This window comes from Ambystoma mexicanum, chromosome 2q, assembly GCF_040938575.1.
Source record: "Ambystoma mexicanum isolate Mex_15411 chromosome 2q, UKY_AmexF1_1, whole genome shotgun sequence".
Taxonomy (NCBI): domain Eukaryota; kingdom Metazoa; phylum Chordata; class Amphibia; order Caudata; family Ambystomatidae; genus Ambystoma; species Ambystoma mexicanum.
This window is the reverse complement of record NC_090924.1, coordinates 505,766,397-505,780,770: the sequence shown is the minus strand read 5'-3', so window position 1 is coordinate 505,780,770 and position 14,374 is coordinate 505,766,397. Positions and strand designations below refer to the sequence as shown.

Below are 14,374 nucleotides of genomic sequence, written 5' to 3'. Positions count from 1 at the left end.
TTTCCCCTGAGCTATCTGGCACTTGGTGGCCTTGATAGTGAGGTTAGCCCTTTTCAAGGCCTGCAACACCTTATCCAGATGTGTCAAATGCTCTTCCCAGGTGGAACTGTAGACGGCGATGTCGTCTAAGTAAGCCACACAAAAGGCTTCCAGCCCACTGAGCGCATGGTTGACCAATCTCTGGAAGGTGGCAGGGGCATTCTTCAACCCAAAAGGCATGACCCTAAACTGGTAGAGTCCCTCAGGTGTTGAGAAGGCCGTCTTTTCCTTGGCATGGTCCGTCAGAGCTATTTGCCAATAGCCTGAAATAAGGTCAAAGGTGCTCACAAACTTGGCAGCACCGATGGTGTCCACGAGCTCATCAGCCCTGGGCAATGGGTGCGCGTCAGTCTTGGTGACGGCATTGACTCCGCGGTAGTCCACACAGAACTTCCAATCCTTGGTACCCGCCTGGGAACTTGCCTTGGGGACAAGGACCACTGGACTGGACCAGGGACTGGTTGAGGGTTCAATAACACCCAAATCCAACATCTTGGCGACCTCAGCCTGGATGTGGTTCTTAACGGTATCTGACATACGGTAGCACCTGCTTTTGACAGGTACACTGTCACCAGTGTCTATTTCATGCTTACACCACGGTGTAAGGCCTGGCTTCAGTGAAAACAGAGAGGCGTACTGTTGGAGCAAAGCCCTACAGGCCCTCTGTTGCTCTGTTGTCAAATCTGGAGAGAGATGTACTCCCTCCACTGAGCCATCCTGAGGGTTGCTATGCAGCAAATCAGGAAGGGGCTCACTCTCATCCTCTTCTTGCCCGGAAGCTAGCAAGAGACATGAGGGAGGGTCAAGGGGACCGACGATGTCGATGCCCACCCTCTCAGATGGTGTGCCTACCACCGGCAACGGCGGCAGTGGGGCAATGACACTGCCTCCAGTCTTGCCAGACAACTGACAAGTTGGGCAGGTCCTGCAGTGGGACTCCACCTCTACTCCCATCCGTGGCCAGTAGAAATGGGCAGAGAGCCTCTGCTTAGTCTTCTTGGTCCCAAGATGACCAGCCAAGGGCACCTCATGCGCCAACTGCAGTAGGAAGGGCCTGTAAACCTGGGGTACCACCAACCTCTTGCGGGCACCAGGTTCAGGCTTAGTGGGCTCACTAACAAGGAGCTCACCCTCCCAATAAATCCGGAATGTCCTAGGCACCTCTCCTTGTGCCTGGGCCAGGGCCTGTTTCCTCAGTCCCTCGAGAGAGTGGCACTCTCTCTGTCCCTTACAGAAGTCCGCCCGGGAGGGTCCCCCTTCAGCTAACAAGCATTGAAGGTTGGGATGATCCTCCGGGTTAAGAACCTCTCCCACAGGAGAGTCTTCTGTCTCTTCTCCCAAAGGAGTTGAGTTTGGGTTTTCCACTGGACCCAGCCCGACCGGAGCATGGATCCCAATGGGTGCAGCAGGAAGAGAAGGTGCTCCCTCCACAGAGGTGGCCTTCTTGGTCTTCCTCCTTCTTGCCTTAGGCCTCGCCTTTGGCTCGGGTATCTGACCCACAGCCAGACCCGGTGTCACCTGTGATCTAGTGACGGCAGCAGCAGTCATGGGAAGACCATCCGAGATCAACCCCAACTCTACTAGATCATTCCCTAACAAAATGTTAGCAGGGACATTGTCCTGAACCAGGACAGGAAGCTTCGCTGTCTTGTCGCCAATCATGAGTGTGACTAAGGCTACAGGTGATAATTTGGGAGGCCCACCAGCTAACCTGGTGGTTTGCAGAGGAGCACCTTCATAGTCCTCTGGCCTGAGCAGGGTCCTGTCCACCACTGTCATGCTTGCCCCAGTGTCTCTCAAACCAGTAGAAGGCTGGCCATTCAAGAGGACACTTCTCAAAAATCTACGGGTGTTCTGTGGGATAGTCGCCAGTACTTCCGCATACTGGTCCCAGGCCCCAAGGGACACTAAGGAAATCTCCACCGGAGCACCAAATGTGATACCGGCAGAGGAGGGGAGGACAGTGGCCTCCACCTCAGACACGGGCTAAGGGGAGGTCAGGCTGACAGCCTGTACTCCAAGTGCCTTACCTTTACACTTGGGGTCACCCCTTTTGTGATCCAGAGCCCCACAGTCCCAACAAGCGCCAGGAGTGCGGGGTACGGTACTGGAACCACTGGGAGCCTGCTTTGCAGCAGGTGGACCACTACTCTTATTCCCACCCCCAGATGACTTATCCACACTAGAGTTTTGGGTCTTAGGAGAGGAAGGTTTTGGTTTACCCGACTGTGACTGCTTGGGGGACTCCTCAGCTTTCTGAGAGGCCCCCTTCTCTTTGTCCTTGTCCTTCCCACTGGAGTCCTTAGGGGACACCCGGTGGGAGACCCACTTGTCAGCCAACCTAGCCAGCTTAAAGGGGTCCAAAATGTTCTGGTCAGACACATACTGACGCAGCTCTGGTGAACAGGCTTCAGAGAAATGCTCAAAAAACAAGAGGTGGGACAATTCAACAAAAGTCTTAACCTTGTATCCATCGATCCACCCCATCATGTTCATGTGCGCAGCACTCACCCAGTCAACCCAAGACATATTCTCCTTTTTCTTAAAATCCCTGAACCTTCTAAGGTATTGGGTAGGTGTCTTGCCGAACTTGGCAATCAAAGCAGACTTCATACACTCGTACTGACCCCTTTCTTCCACACTCAGCTTCAGAATACAGTCATACCCGGTTTGAGGCACTCTGCTTAACAAACACTTCGCCCAATCTCTTTTATCCACATCATGAATCTCACAAGCCATTTCAAACGCTTCAATCCATTGGAGGATATCCGAACCCTCCACAAATACACCAACCAAATCTTTCATAAACTTGGTGGCTGGGGACCTGACACTCTCACTGGATCTAGCTGAAGTCTCCACTCTAGCTTTCTCTAGCTGGATCCTCTGACATTCAGTGTCCTGGCTCTTGAGTTCAAGGTCCTTATTTTTGAGTGCAACTTGTTGAGCCAACTCCTCTTTCTTAAGCTCAGCATCTATTTCCAACTTGCGGTATTCAAAGGCCAATTTCATCCTTAATAACTCAAGCTCTAAGGAATTGCTGGAGTTTGGAACAGAGGCAGCAGGAATGGCGGCATTCCCAGAAACAGATTCAGCTGAAACCCCAGGGGCAGAGTCCTCATTGGTTGCATTCCCCTCTTCATCAAGAGTTTCACTATCAGTCTGGTAGTCCACCAGGGCAGCTATCAGCTCAGCCCTAGACTTATCCACAAAGTCTAACTCCCTAGCTTCACAAGCACTCTGGAGAGCCTCCAAGCTCATCCGAGTTAATTTGCCATTCGCAATAGACTCCATTGTTTGTAATGCAGTTACCTTGTACACAACTAAACCTTAATTCAATAAAGGGCAAATATCCTTTGTAAGTGGCACGGTTATACACTGATTCTTAAAACCATAAGCATCCCACCGCTTGCCACCAGTGTGAGAGACGGGCCTCAACGACCGGTGGGGGGTGTCTGTACTTCCGCTCCCTATATGGTGGAGGGGAGGCACAGGGGACCCCAGCCAAGATTCTCTATTCGGTAGCAATGGTCGAGCAATCAAGGCCTAGCTTCTCAGGAGGTGATGCAGGCTGGTTCTTAAGTACAGTGTATCCCCCAAGCCCCCACAAAGGAATATCCACACTCTGTATTGGTTAGAACACAGTCTTTATATAATCAAAACTTAAGATTATGTACATTTATCATGATAACTCACTTTGTACTCTGGCAAAATCTACAATGACAAATATTTACAATCCTAAAGTGGTACCACCCTAGATCTCATTGAAGTGCATGAACAATACTGTACAATATCACACAGACCAATAGAGTGAAACCAGCAATAGAGGGAGGAGAGAAAATAAGATGGTTGAGCAATAGGCAGAATACTGACCCCTACCACTAGGCGCAGTTCTGTGTGGAGATCCCCCCACCTGGGCAACCTGTAAAGAAAGATATAGCACAAGCCCAGTCCATATATTGCTCTGCAAGTCTTATTCTCTCCTATAATGTTTTTACCCCCCCAATGTACCTGGTGGAGTCGAGCTCCTCGAAGAGGCGTCGACAAACGTCGAGGGACTCGCTGTTCGGCGACGGGGAACCGACGGCCCTTCTTGAATGCCTTCCCTTTCAAGCGGGAGGCACGGGGCGTCGAACGTCCGTCGACAAACGAGATAGAACGATGTCGAAGAGGCGGCAGCTTCGTCCGAGCGGTGCTCGTCGGGGCGTCGGCGTCCTGCAAGGCGGAGGTGTGCGGGGCACCTCGATGACAATAGTTCTGGACCGCAAAGATTGTAGAGACGGAAGCCCAGCAAGGGCGTCGAGTCGTCCGAGTCTTTGAGGTCGTCGGGTGGCGGGAAACCCACCCGCAGGTTTCTCCTCAGCGCGTTGGTCGTCCTCGACTTTCTCCGGCAGGATAAGCGGTCGACGATGCGGTCGAGAGAGTCCTTCGATTGAATGTTCTTAGGCAAAGGAGCGGACGGCTCCGGTCGTCGGCGGCACGGCGTCAAGTGGTTCCCACGGCTGGGCAACACAACTTCGACGGGCCTCCAGCGGTTTCACAAACCTGCGAACCCTGGTCGACGGCAATTGACTTGGACGGCTTCGATGTCCGGGTGCTTCACTTCGATCTCCTCAGCGGTCCCGTCTCGGGTCGACAGCCTTTCGAGGGTCTGCCTTCCAGGGCGCTTCGGCGAAGATGGAGCGGTGCTCGATGGTCCCTCGGAGCACGGGAAGAGGGCGCCTTACCAGGTCCTCTCTCGGGTCAGCCCTCGACGATTTCGTCAGCCTTCAGATCGGTCGAAGCAAATGCCACAGCAAGTCTTCTTCTTCCAGCTGGACGTTGAGGATCAGCAGTTCCAGTTACTCGTAGAGTGGAGACTCAGCTCCCTGGCTGCTTCAGGAGCACAATGGTCGCTTCTCAACCAAAGGTCCCTTCTGAACACTTTTCCAGTGGTGAGAGGTCCCCAGATATACTATCCTCTCTCTCATCCACGCTGCTGGCACACACTCAGCAGCCAATCATACTACAGGCCATTCATGCAGTCAGTCAGCCAATCAGGCACACAGTGCATTCAGGCCACACTCCTCCCTTCCAGACACTCGCAACAAGGGATGTGGATTGGGACAAGTACCCAGCCATTCAACACTACACACTGCATTCAGGCCAGTTTCGGGCAGGGCTGTCTCAGTCTTTGTCTCTCATGCCAGAAACCAGACAACCACAACAAGAAGTGTATATTGGTCACACACTCCATTCACCCAGGTCCCACCCACAGGAGGTACCCACAACATACAGTCACTGGGAAGGCTCCAGCCAGTCTAGCTGGGCCTTCACACCAATACCATACATGGAACTTCCACCCAACAGCCAGTCAGGGGGAAGGGACAGAGACAGGGCTTCCCAGGACTTTGGGAAAACAAGTTAACAGGCCATAGAAAGCAAGAGGCCACAGGGGCCATCTTGTTTCCTATCAGGAATCAACAGATCCCAATGGCAGGGCCAGGGTATCCCAAAATGGAGGACACCCGGAGCACCTGTCAAATTCAGCACGGAGCTGCCACCAGCCCATACCCTGCTCTGGGGCCACCCACAGGTGCCCAAAAACATCCACTAGGGGCACAGGGTTGTACCCCTACCCATGGGTGCCATAAGGGTATCCCATGGGTCTGTTCACCAAACCAAAAGAGAGAGCTGCACTGCCAAGAGTCCCACATGGACTCTGGGGCAGAAAACATAACAGAACACACGGTAAAAACAGTAAAAGGACAAGGATTCAGAGGCCCTGTCCCTCAGATGCATTTCCAGCATCACAATGCCAACCAATCAGTGGGTATAATGGGCAACCTAACATACAATGGCAAGGTGTGGGCAGAGAGAGTTTTGAAAGAAGAGACCAGAGAAGTTTTAATTTACAATACCATGTGCAATGGTACTGTAGTAGCCAATGATGATGATCAGGGTATTAGTTGAGCAAATGAATAGCATTTTGTTTCATAAAAAAAAAGCAGCATCTGTGAGGAATTCGACTATGCACATGGTGGGTGTGCGCTCGCTGGGCTTTTTTGAAATTTTAAATTAAATTGAATGATGGCAGATCAACCTCCGGACAATGTGTGGGGGTAATCCACACACATTTTCCTATGCTCACCGCACAACATACTCATAGACCCATGTACTCTGGGTGGACAGAGCATATCAGCGCCACCTGCCCACCCCTTGTCATATTTATTTTGAATATGACAGCCAGGAGTACATCAATGCATCTAAGAAGGGGAAAGGCAACATCTTCCTCCTGCCATGGAAAGCCTAATTATCTAACAAAGGCTCCATGGATCCCCCTGTCTTTTGTTAGCTGCTGGTGGCAGTTTTCCATACTAATCAGAGTTCATTCAAGCAGACCCACAGGAGGCCTGGTCGCAGGACTAACAAAAGACAGGCAAACCTCAACATCCTTTTATATGCACTGTGTCAACTTGAAGCCAGCATCTGCCTCTCAGTTTCAATGGCAGTGACCAATCATGTCTGGAACTATGTGTATACAGTAGGCAACCCTCGTGGGGGGCCCCCATTCAGAAGGTACGAGTATGTGGATTGATGGAGACACAAAGCCTGTTCTCGCTGCAGCATCAAGGGAGAGCTGCCTCTTTAATCAGGAATCCCAGAGAGCTCCATTAACTAGAGAGAACCTTTGATCCACAACAGACAGGAAGATGGGTGGGACTTAGTATTACATGTTTTCACCCCTTTAACTTTTCTGTTGCAAAGCACTCTGGTTATGACCTCATGCATACAGGAGATTGCTGGTGGGGACCCAGGATCGGTTCATTAAGGTAGGCATAGCCTACACCAATCATTGTGGCCCATTTCACTTTAAAAGAGGGTCAAGACCCTCTTTTGGGCAGATCATCTGAAGACTTTGCAAGGAGTAACAAGACGAATTTGGCATTGGACCCTGACTGAAGATACAGTCTGCCTTACAGCTTCTGCCAGTGAAGGAATGCCAGGATTTCCAAAGAGGAAAACAAGATCCCTCCCCTAAACATCACAGGGGGGAACAGAGGGAGATACTGAATCCAGAAGACCCTCCAGCGACTCCAGAACTGGTACCCAGCCAACACACAGTGTGCCCTGCTAGGCTCTGCAGCAACCTTCCTAATTGGGAAGTGCCAGAGAGTCTCTAACTAAGGACTAAACAGCTGCCTGCAACACTCCTCAGCACTGGGCCGTCCGCCCTAAAGAATGACACAAGCTGAGTGAAGAAGCTAGGAGGAGTGCACCGACAAGCATCAACCAGCATCCACCTTAAAGGATATTTTTGAGCAAGTCGAGCCCCTCGAGCTGCAACTTACTGCACCGCTGACTGTTGTCACACTGCAGTCGCCAATGTCGTCCGAGACACCTCGACAAGTGCTTCAGACCTGCCAACCAGCACTGAGGCAAAGATTCCTGACCCCGAGCTGCCATATAGGCCAGCCTGCAGCCGTCTGACCAACCTTGCTCACTGAACTGCCTGTCTCCTGATACCAGCAGCTGTCTCCCATCTTGAACTCTGTCGCAGGAGCTGCAAAACACCCTGAAACAGACTCAACCAAGTCGAGCACCAAGAACCTCTGCAAGCACAAGGTACATTGTGGTTATGTTCCCCTGGTCCTTCTCTGAAAGCCCCTAATGACATCTTATGACCCATTGCTTCCTCTGTGTTGAAACCAAGTGCCCTTGAAGTATTGTGATTAATTAATTTACTAACTACCCTCCAGTCAGTATCCAGAGTGCATCTCTTTTCTTTCTTGAAACGTCTGTCCTCAACATTCCTTTACAGGGTGGGTAGTACTTTGTGTAGTGTGTTATAACTGTCTGTTGAATAATAATAAAGTAGATATGTATACATAGCCTTGACTGGACAGTCCCTTTTATCATTGGGTAATAATAATATTTTCGCTGTGTTGCAACTAACCAATGATCCATGACCTTGCGGAGATAAGCCTACCGTTCCATCCACGTTACCAAAATTGGACAGGGAGGTTTATAATTTGCTTGTGTTTCCAATCTGTTCAGATCTCTTCTGGTGTAGTAGAGGTCTGGGGCTGATTGGTAGTTTAGAAACCGATATTCATCCCTGGACCAGTGGGGCCCCGGAAGTTGATTTGTCATAGCGTCAATAGCAAGCTGCTGAGAACCCAACCCAAAATCAAATGGAAAGAAATCAAAATAATAGAAGCATTTGATGTGAATGAGTTCAAAACCCTCTTTATATTGATGGAAGGACCATGTCCAAGACAGTAGACACTAGCCCAGGAGAAACCTTGCCACAAGACTAATTGCTACTCCACGCAAGCATAAGCAAAGACCCAACACAAAAGCAAATGAAGCAGCATGGTATATTTATTCCAGAGTAATTAAAATGTGTGATAGTTTCAAAATTGTCTGGTACTTCAGAATTCAGTGCTGTACGCTTGAAGCCTGTAAAAGTGTAGATAAGTGTGAACACATCCTCATGCGGCACCATGCACTTGGCCAGGGCAAAACTTTGCGCATTGGCCATATGGTTTCTGTGTAGCATCACACTGTGGAGAAAGTGGGGTAGTGCGGTTCATTTCTTTTCAGGTCTATCAACAACACAAGAAAATAAATAAATCAACTGAAGGTCACCGCTCGCCAAGACAACGGGGCTGGTATCGGTCCAGAGAGTTTATCATGTGGGCCTATATTTCACAAGCCAATGACAAGTACGCTAGATTGAGGCATGTTACAACCCAATGCTCTTGCAAAATCAAGCAATCTCTCAACCCAACTCGATCGCAAACAAATAATGTCCGGGCTGCACAGGCACAAAGTGCATTCTCAAGCATTCAGTTTGAGGGGGTGGAAGGGCCTGCATAAATGAAACGATAATTGAAAATAAGGTCAAAACTGATTAGTCATAACTTTTTACACTTTTTTCTTTCTGGCAAAAGTTGTTCCAAAAGTGCTAAACTGTTACCAGAACAGAGCTGAGTAAGAAAAGAGTGAAGAGCTGATTAAAGTGTAGCACTTTAACACAACTGAGAACCAAAATAATGCTATTTTCCTTTTGTGTGGCATTTTCCGATGTAGGGTGAATAGGAATCCCGCGGGCTAGGCGATAAAGACACATATATTAAAATGAGAAGGAGATCATTAGAACATGAAAATTAATTTTGTGAAAATTGCTTTGGTCAAGCCTACTTCAAACAAACACTGCTGCAGAAAATGCACCCATTGCAGTAACATTTGTATTGAGTGGGTGGTGACACACGTCCACATGGGTACAATAAGAACTCAGCTGACACAGCAAGACTCTGCAGAAAGTACAAGTTTAAATAACTTCACCCATAATTACACAGGCACACGCATGCAGTAGTGTTAATTTTTGTTTACGTTCAAGGAACCTAAATGAAAAAGCATATCCCAGCTGATAGGACCTTCGATTGCAATAAGTGAGGGAGGGTGAGGGGGGGGCTTCGATAAAGCATTTTCTTGTGATATGTAGGACTGAAATCAAGTGTACACATTGAACAGTAGGTACCAAGTAGAAATTGCAGCGTCGAAAGGATCTCAAAATCGTAACAAAACCAAATGGAGGCATAATAATTTCATTAAGGACCATCATCGAACAGGAAGCCTGCCGCGAAACAAGGAACCTGCATAAGAGCCACCCTGGGATTCCTCATATTTCGGAAGACCAGATTACTTTATGCCACTGGCTTCTTATATGTTGACTCTCCTTTTTTATATAGTAAGAGGGGAGGAGGCGGGGTTGGCCGACGGATCACAACCAAGAACGTTGGAAGGTACCATTGAGCGGCAACCAAAGACACACTCAGTGGCACTGTCAGAAATAACCAATGTACTTATCACCCCCCGCCCACTTTCCTGCTCCCCCAACATAACCAACACCACTATCAACGACTGGGAGCTAGCCTCACGATACATAGACACAACTAGCATTAATCTATTTCTCCCACTCAACTAACCCTCTGAGACTCTGGAAATAAACTTAGACAGAATATACCAATGCAAATAATCCATAAATCCATTAACGCTAAACAAAGCACACAAACATAATTCAATCAAACACATAACAGACATCCGCAACTCTGGACCACCCTAATGGGTAAAATGAACCAGTGCGCACAACTGTAACCCCACCCTAACCTCATATGACCCACACACCTTAGATAAAACACTAGCACAGATCTGAGGCACTGAGTCCTACGTTTATGGTTACAATGAGTGGACCTCGCAACCATCTCCCACACGCAAGACAACCACACAGATGCCAGTTTCTCCTCATTCTGACCATATCCTATCATCGTATCCTCACTATAACACACCACCCTCATCTCTTGCAGAGCCACGTGAGTGCCTGGAGACTGCCCTTGGATGGTAGCAGTGCATGGTATGAATCAACATAACATATACATTGTTGTTTTCAGGTATATTATTGATGGTGACCAAAAATGCAACACCCAGAAAGCACATCTTTTTGAATGAAAGTACCTGGCTGAAGAAATTACTCTCACTTGTAACAACATATGTCATTGCAGAAGGCGGGCGGGATGTTGATAAGACAAATATCCAGATGAAGCACATCTGTATTTAAGACCATAATCCATGGGACACCTACCAAATAATGTGTCAGAAGAATCACTCAGGGAATTACAAATGAGCATTGGCAATGCCAACAGTTCTGACTTTTTTGGAGGCACAGAAAAGACATTTGTAAGGCGCTGCCATGGTGGTATTAATTGGCAATCGATGGTAGCAGCTGCAAAATGGTGACAGTAGATGGGAATATAATAGCACTGCCTGGCACATGCCTAATACTTACACACAAGTCAAAACTGTTGGCTATGCCAATGCTTGTTTTTAACAAGACTTCAATGAAGAACACAAATAGTGTTTATAAATAGAGTGGTTTAAGGCAGACCTGTTTAAGACATTTCTATTGCACCATTAGTGTTTTTACAGCTCTAATTAAGTAATTAACTCTCTGAAGACTGCTTTGAAAAAATACTGTGCAATAAAGGACTGGGGGATCACATCAATGATACCACAAGTCAGCAGAGTATATAAGGCCTATCAAAACCTCCCCTGGTAATAACGGAAGAGTCAGCCATGGGGTAAAGTTTACTGTCTTTATTCTTCAATAGACAAAATTCATACTGGAAATCATAAATCTGTAGCAATCACAGCCCCTTAGCTGGTGTCACCCAGTTTTGTACCCCGGTGACATCACAAACATCAGCTCCATCCCAAAAAAACCTAAGGGGTATCCCAATTGGTTAGCTCGAGTCTATTACCTATAGAGACAGTATACATTTGGTCTAGCATGTCAGGTGGTTTTACCTGAGACTTCCCCAGAAATGGTCGATTACATCATTGCAGGGTTGCACGAGCACCATTGGCCTGTGCAACATTCTATACCACCCCATGATCAGAGCGTCTATAATGGCTAAAGCGGTTACTGCTAGGCCCGGGACCCTGTTCTGTTCACAGTGCTTGGTGTACCTTTTCAAGGTAATGGGAACACCTATGTCTCCCCATCGTTGCCACTGGTCTAATCACCTAGCCTGAGAGCGTGCCTTCAGGTTGCAAGTTTTGGTGTCCAACACATGTATCAGTCTTCTCTGCTTCACTGGGAACTGCTTCTCTTCTCACCATGAGTAAATAGCCATTGTTCGGCTCTGCTGGGTCACCTGTGCGAAGGCTGCAAGACAAAGCTTTTCTGTCTGCAATTATGAGGATTTTATTCTGATTTCTTACAGGTGGCTCACTGCCTCGGGAATCAGGAACTTTCCATCCACCCTTGTACTTGGCTGCAAACAGCGTCTCTGTGCTTCGTGCTACAGAGCCTGTATCTCCCCCTCCATGTACTTGAGGCCTGTGGTCTCATGTGTATTCACTCAAGTTATTCTATGGTTTCTCTATGTGCTCTTTTTTTCCCAACTTTATTTAACATGTTTTCACAAAATAATACATAAGAAAATACATGTGAGAACAGATCCGTAGGTAGTACAATTAAATCAATATCTACATAACACATTTCACTACCCATTGTCATAATACATTACTATAAGATACCCACCCCCACATCATATTACAACTATTTCATAGCAGAAACAACACAATAAACAAGACAAACACCCTCCCACCACCCTACCCCCAACATCATCATCACATCTACATAGCAAGTCCTACACTTTAATCAAACAAACTATTAAATGATCCCCACAATTCAACATGTTCAAACTCCCCATGGCGTTTCAGAGCTTGTGTTTTTTCATACCATGAAAGTGTTTGCATATCGGATATAAAATTTTCATAGTGTGTTTTTTTTCTAGATTTCCACACCTTCATTAAATGCTTGATAGCCATTAACAATGCTCTATCAATCCAATCCAAGGAATCACATATATTTCCACTTACATTATCAAATGAGAGAAATATTACTGACTTAAAAGTCTGAGGGAACAAATCATTCACCACCAAATCAACCCGATCTAAAACATCCTTCCAAAAATCTAACACTCTACTACACTCCCATAACATATGTTTGAAAGTCCCACTTACGCAATTACACCCCCAGCAGAAGTCTGTATCTGCCAATCCTCTCCTATTCATTCTCACAGGCGTCCAATAAATATGTGGTTAAAAAGGCTGATAGATCAGGTTTAGATCCACCTTGGCTTTCACCGCTACTCTCCATGCATAATCCCATGATTCCTCAGACAACTCCATTCCCATCTGTGACTCCCAATCCATTCTGACTCCCAATCCATTCTCAGCTTGTCCCAAGAATTCCACATACATTTCTGTAAAGGCATCAACTTAATAAAAGTTAAAACCGCCCCTGGTGGAGTGGTAAATATTTCACAAATTTGAGGTTTACAACTCAGAGGTCCATTCAACATCTGTAACCTTTCCCTCAGCAACTGTAATTAACGGTGCCTCTAATAGCGGCATGGGCGCGGGCACGCGGCCCTTCATGTCAGCAATACCGGCATGGCGTAAACAGGAGGACATCACAAGTCAGGCGGCCATGCAAATAACGGGCTACTGAAGGCCGAAAAGAACCTTACAGCCATGGGGCAAATACCGGCATCGCGGACCACCCGTAAATAGCCATGTGCAGTGTTCCCAACTCCCACAGGTGCACACAATCAGCACAGGTGGAGAAAATATAGACTGGCCCAGCACAAAAGGAGCACACCCCAACCCTTCCCACAACCAGTCACACACCAAAATGATTCCCATACTACTAGCAATGCTGGGGCTGGAGCACATGATTGCAGTGGTACTCCAGCTACAACAACAACAACAACAACAGGCAGCACAGAGGAGACGCAGGAGGAGAATGAGGGTTAGGCAGGCTCAGCATGCCCCACCAGTGCAGCCAGCGGTACCACGCAGTCATCCCCCAATCCCTCGCATCAGAGCCAGTCCATACAACCTAACCCCTGAGCAGATCCACACCCTGTACCGTCTGGACTGGGACACCATCATCACCATTGTGGACATGATACATGACGACATTGTCAGCCTGATTGAAACACGCACGGCCATCCCACCCTTACTGAAGGTAGTGTCTGTGCTCCACTTCCTGGCCACAGGCACCTACCAGCACACAGTGGGGCACATGCATGGCATATCACAACCATTATTCTCACGCACGCTGAACCAAGTGCTTGATGCCCTCCTGAAGCACCCAGGCGACCACATTTACTTACCACGGACTGCCCAGGAGGTCTCAAACACCAAAGTGGGTTTCCATTCACTGGCCGGCATCCCTGGTTGCATTGGCACCATCGACTGCACCCATGTGGAATTGGTGATCCCACGTGCCATGGAGGTAGCGTACCACAACCGTAAATTATACCACTCCATCAACGTGCAAATGGTATGTGACTCAAATAAGATCATCACACATTGTTGTGCCCGATTCCCTGGATCAACCCATGATTCAATGGTCATGTGGAACTCCACGATACCACGCTACAAGGAGCAATATGCAGGGCAGAGATCCTGGCTTCTCGGTGAGTTGCATGTTAGGCTCATGGAAATGCAATGTGGGTAGATGATTGAGGGAGAGATGCATACTTCACCTGGCTGAGATGGGGGTGGGCGGGAGATGCATACTTCACCTGGCTGAGATGGGGGAGAGATGCATACTTCACCTGGCTGCGAGTGGCTGAGAGAATGGACCATGGTCATACCCCAAAGCAGGCCAGACCGGACCTGACACCTGACCACATAATGCAAGATGTAAGCTGCCCTACCATGTAAATGATGCTGTGTCACAACCATTCCATAGCCATCTACATGTGCACTGTACTCA

At 48.1% G+C, this 14,374-nt stretch overlaps 1 protein-coding gene across 8 annotated transcripts in view; it reads left to right on the top strand.

Moving 5' to 3' along the window:
- The window catches only part of ELFN1 (extracellular leucine rich repeat and fibronectin type III domain containing 1), a 1,469,111-nt gene that overhangs the window by 1,426,074 nt on the left and 28,663 nt on the right, over positions 1–14,374 (top strand). The window lies entirely within an intron of this gene.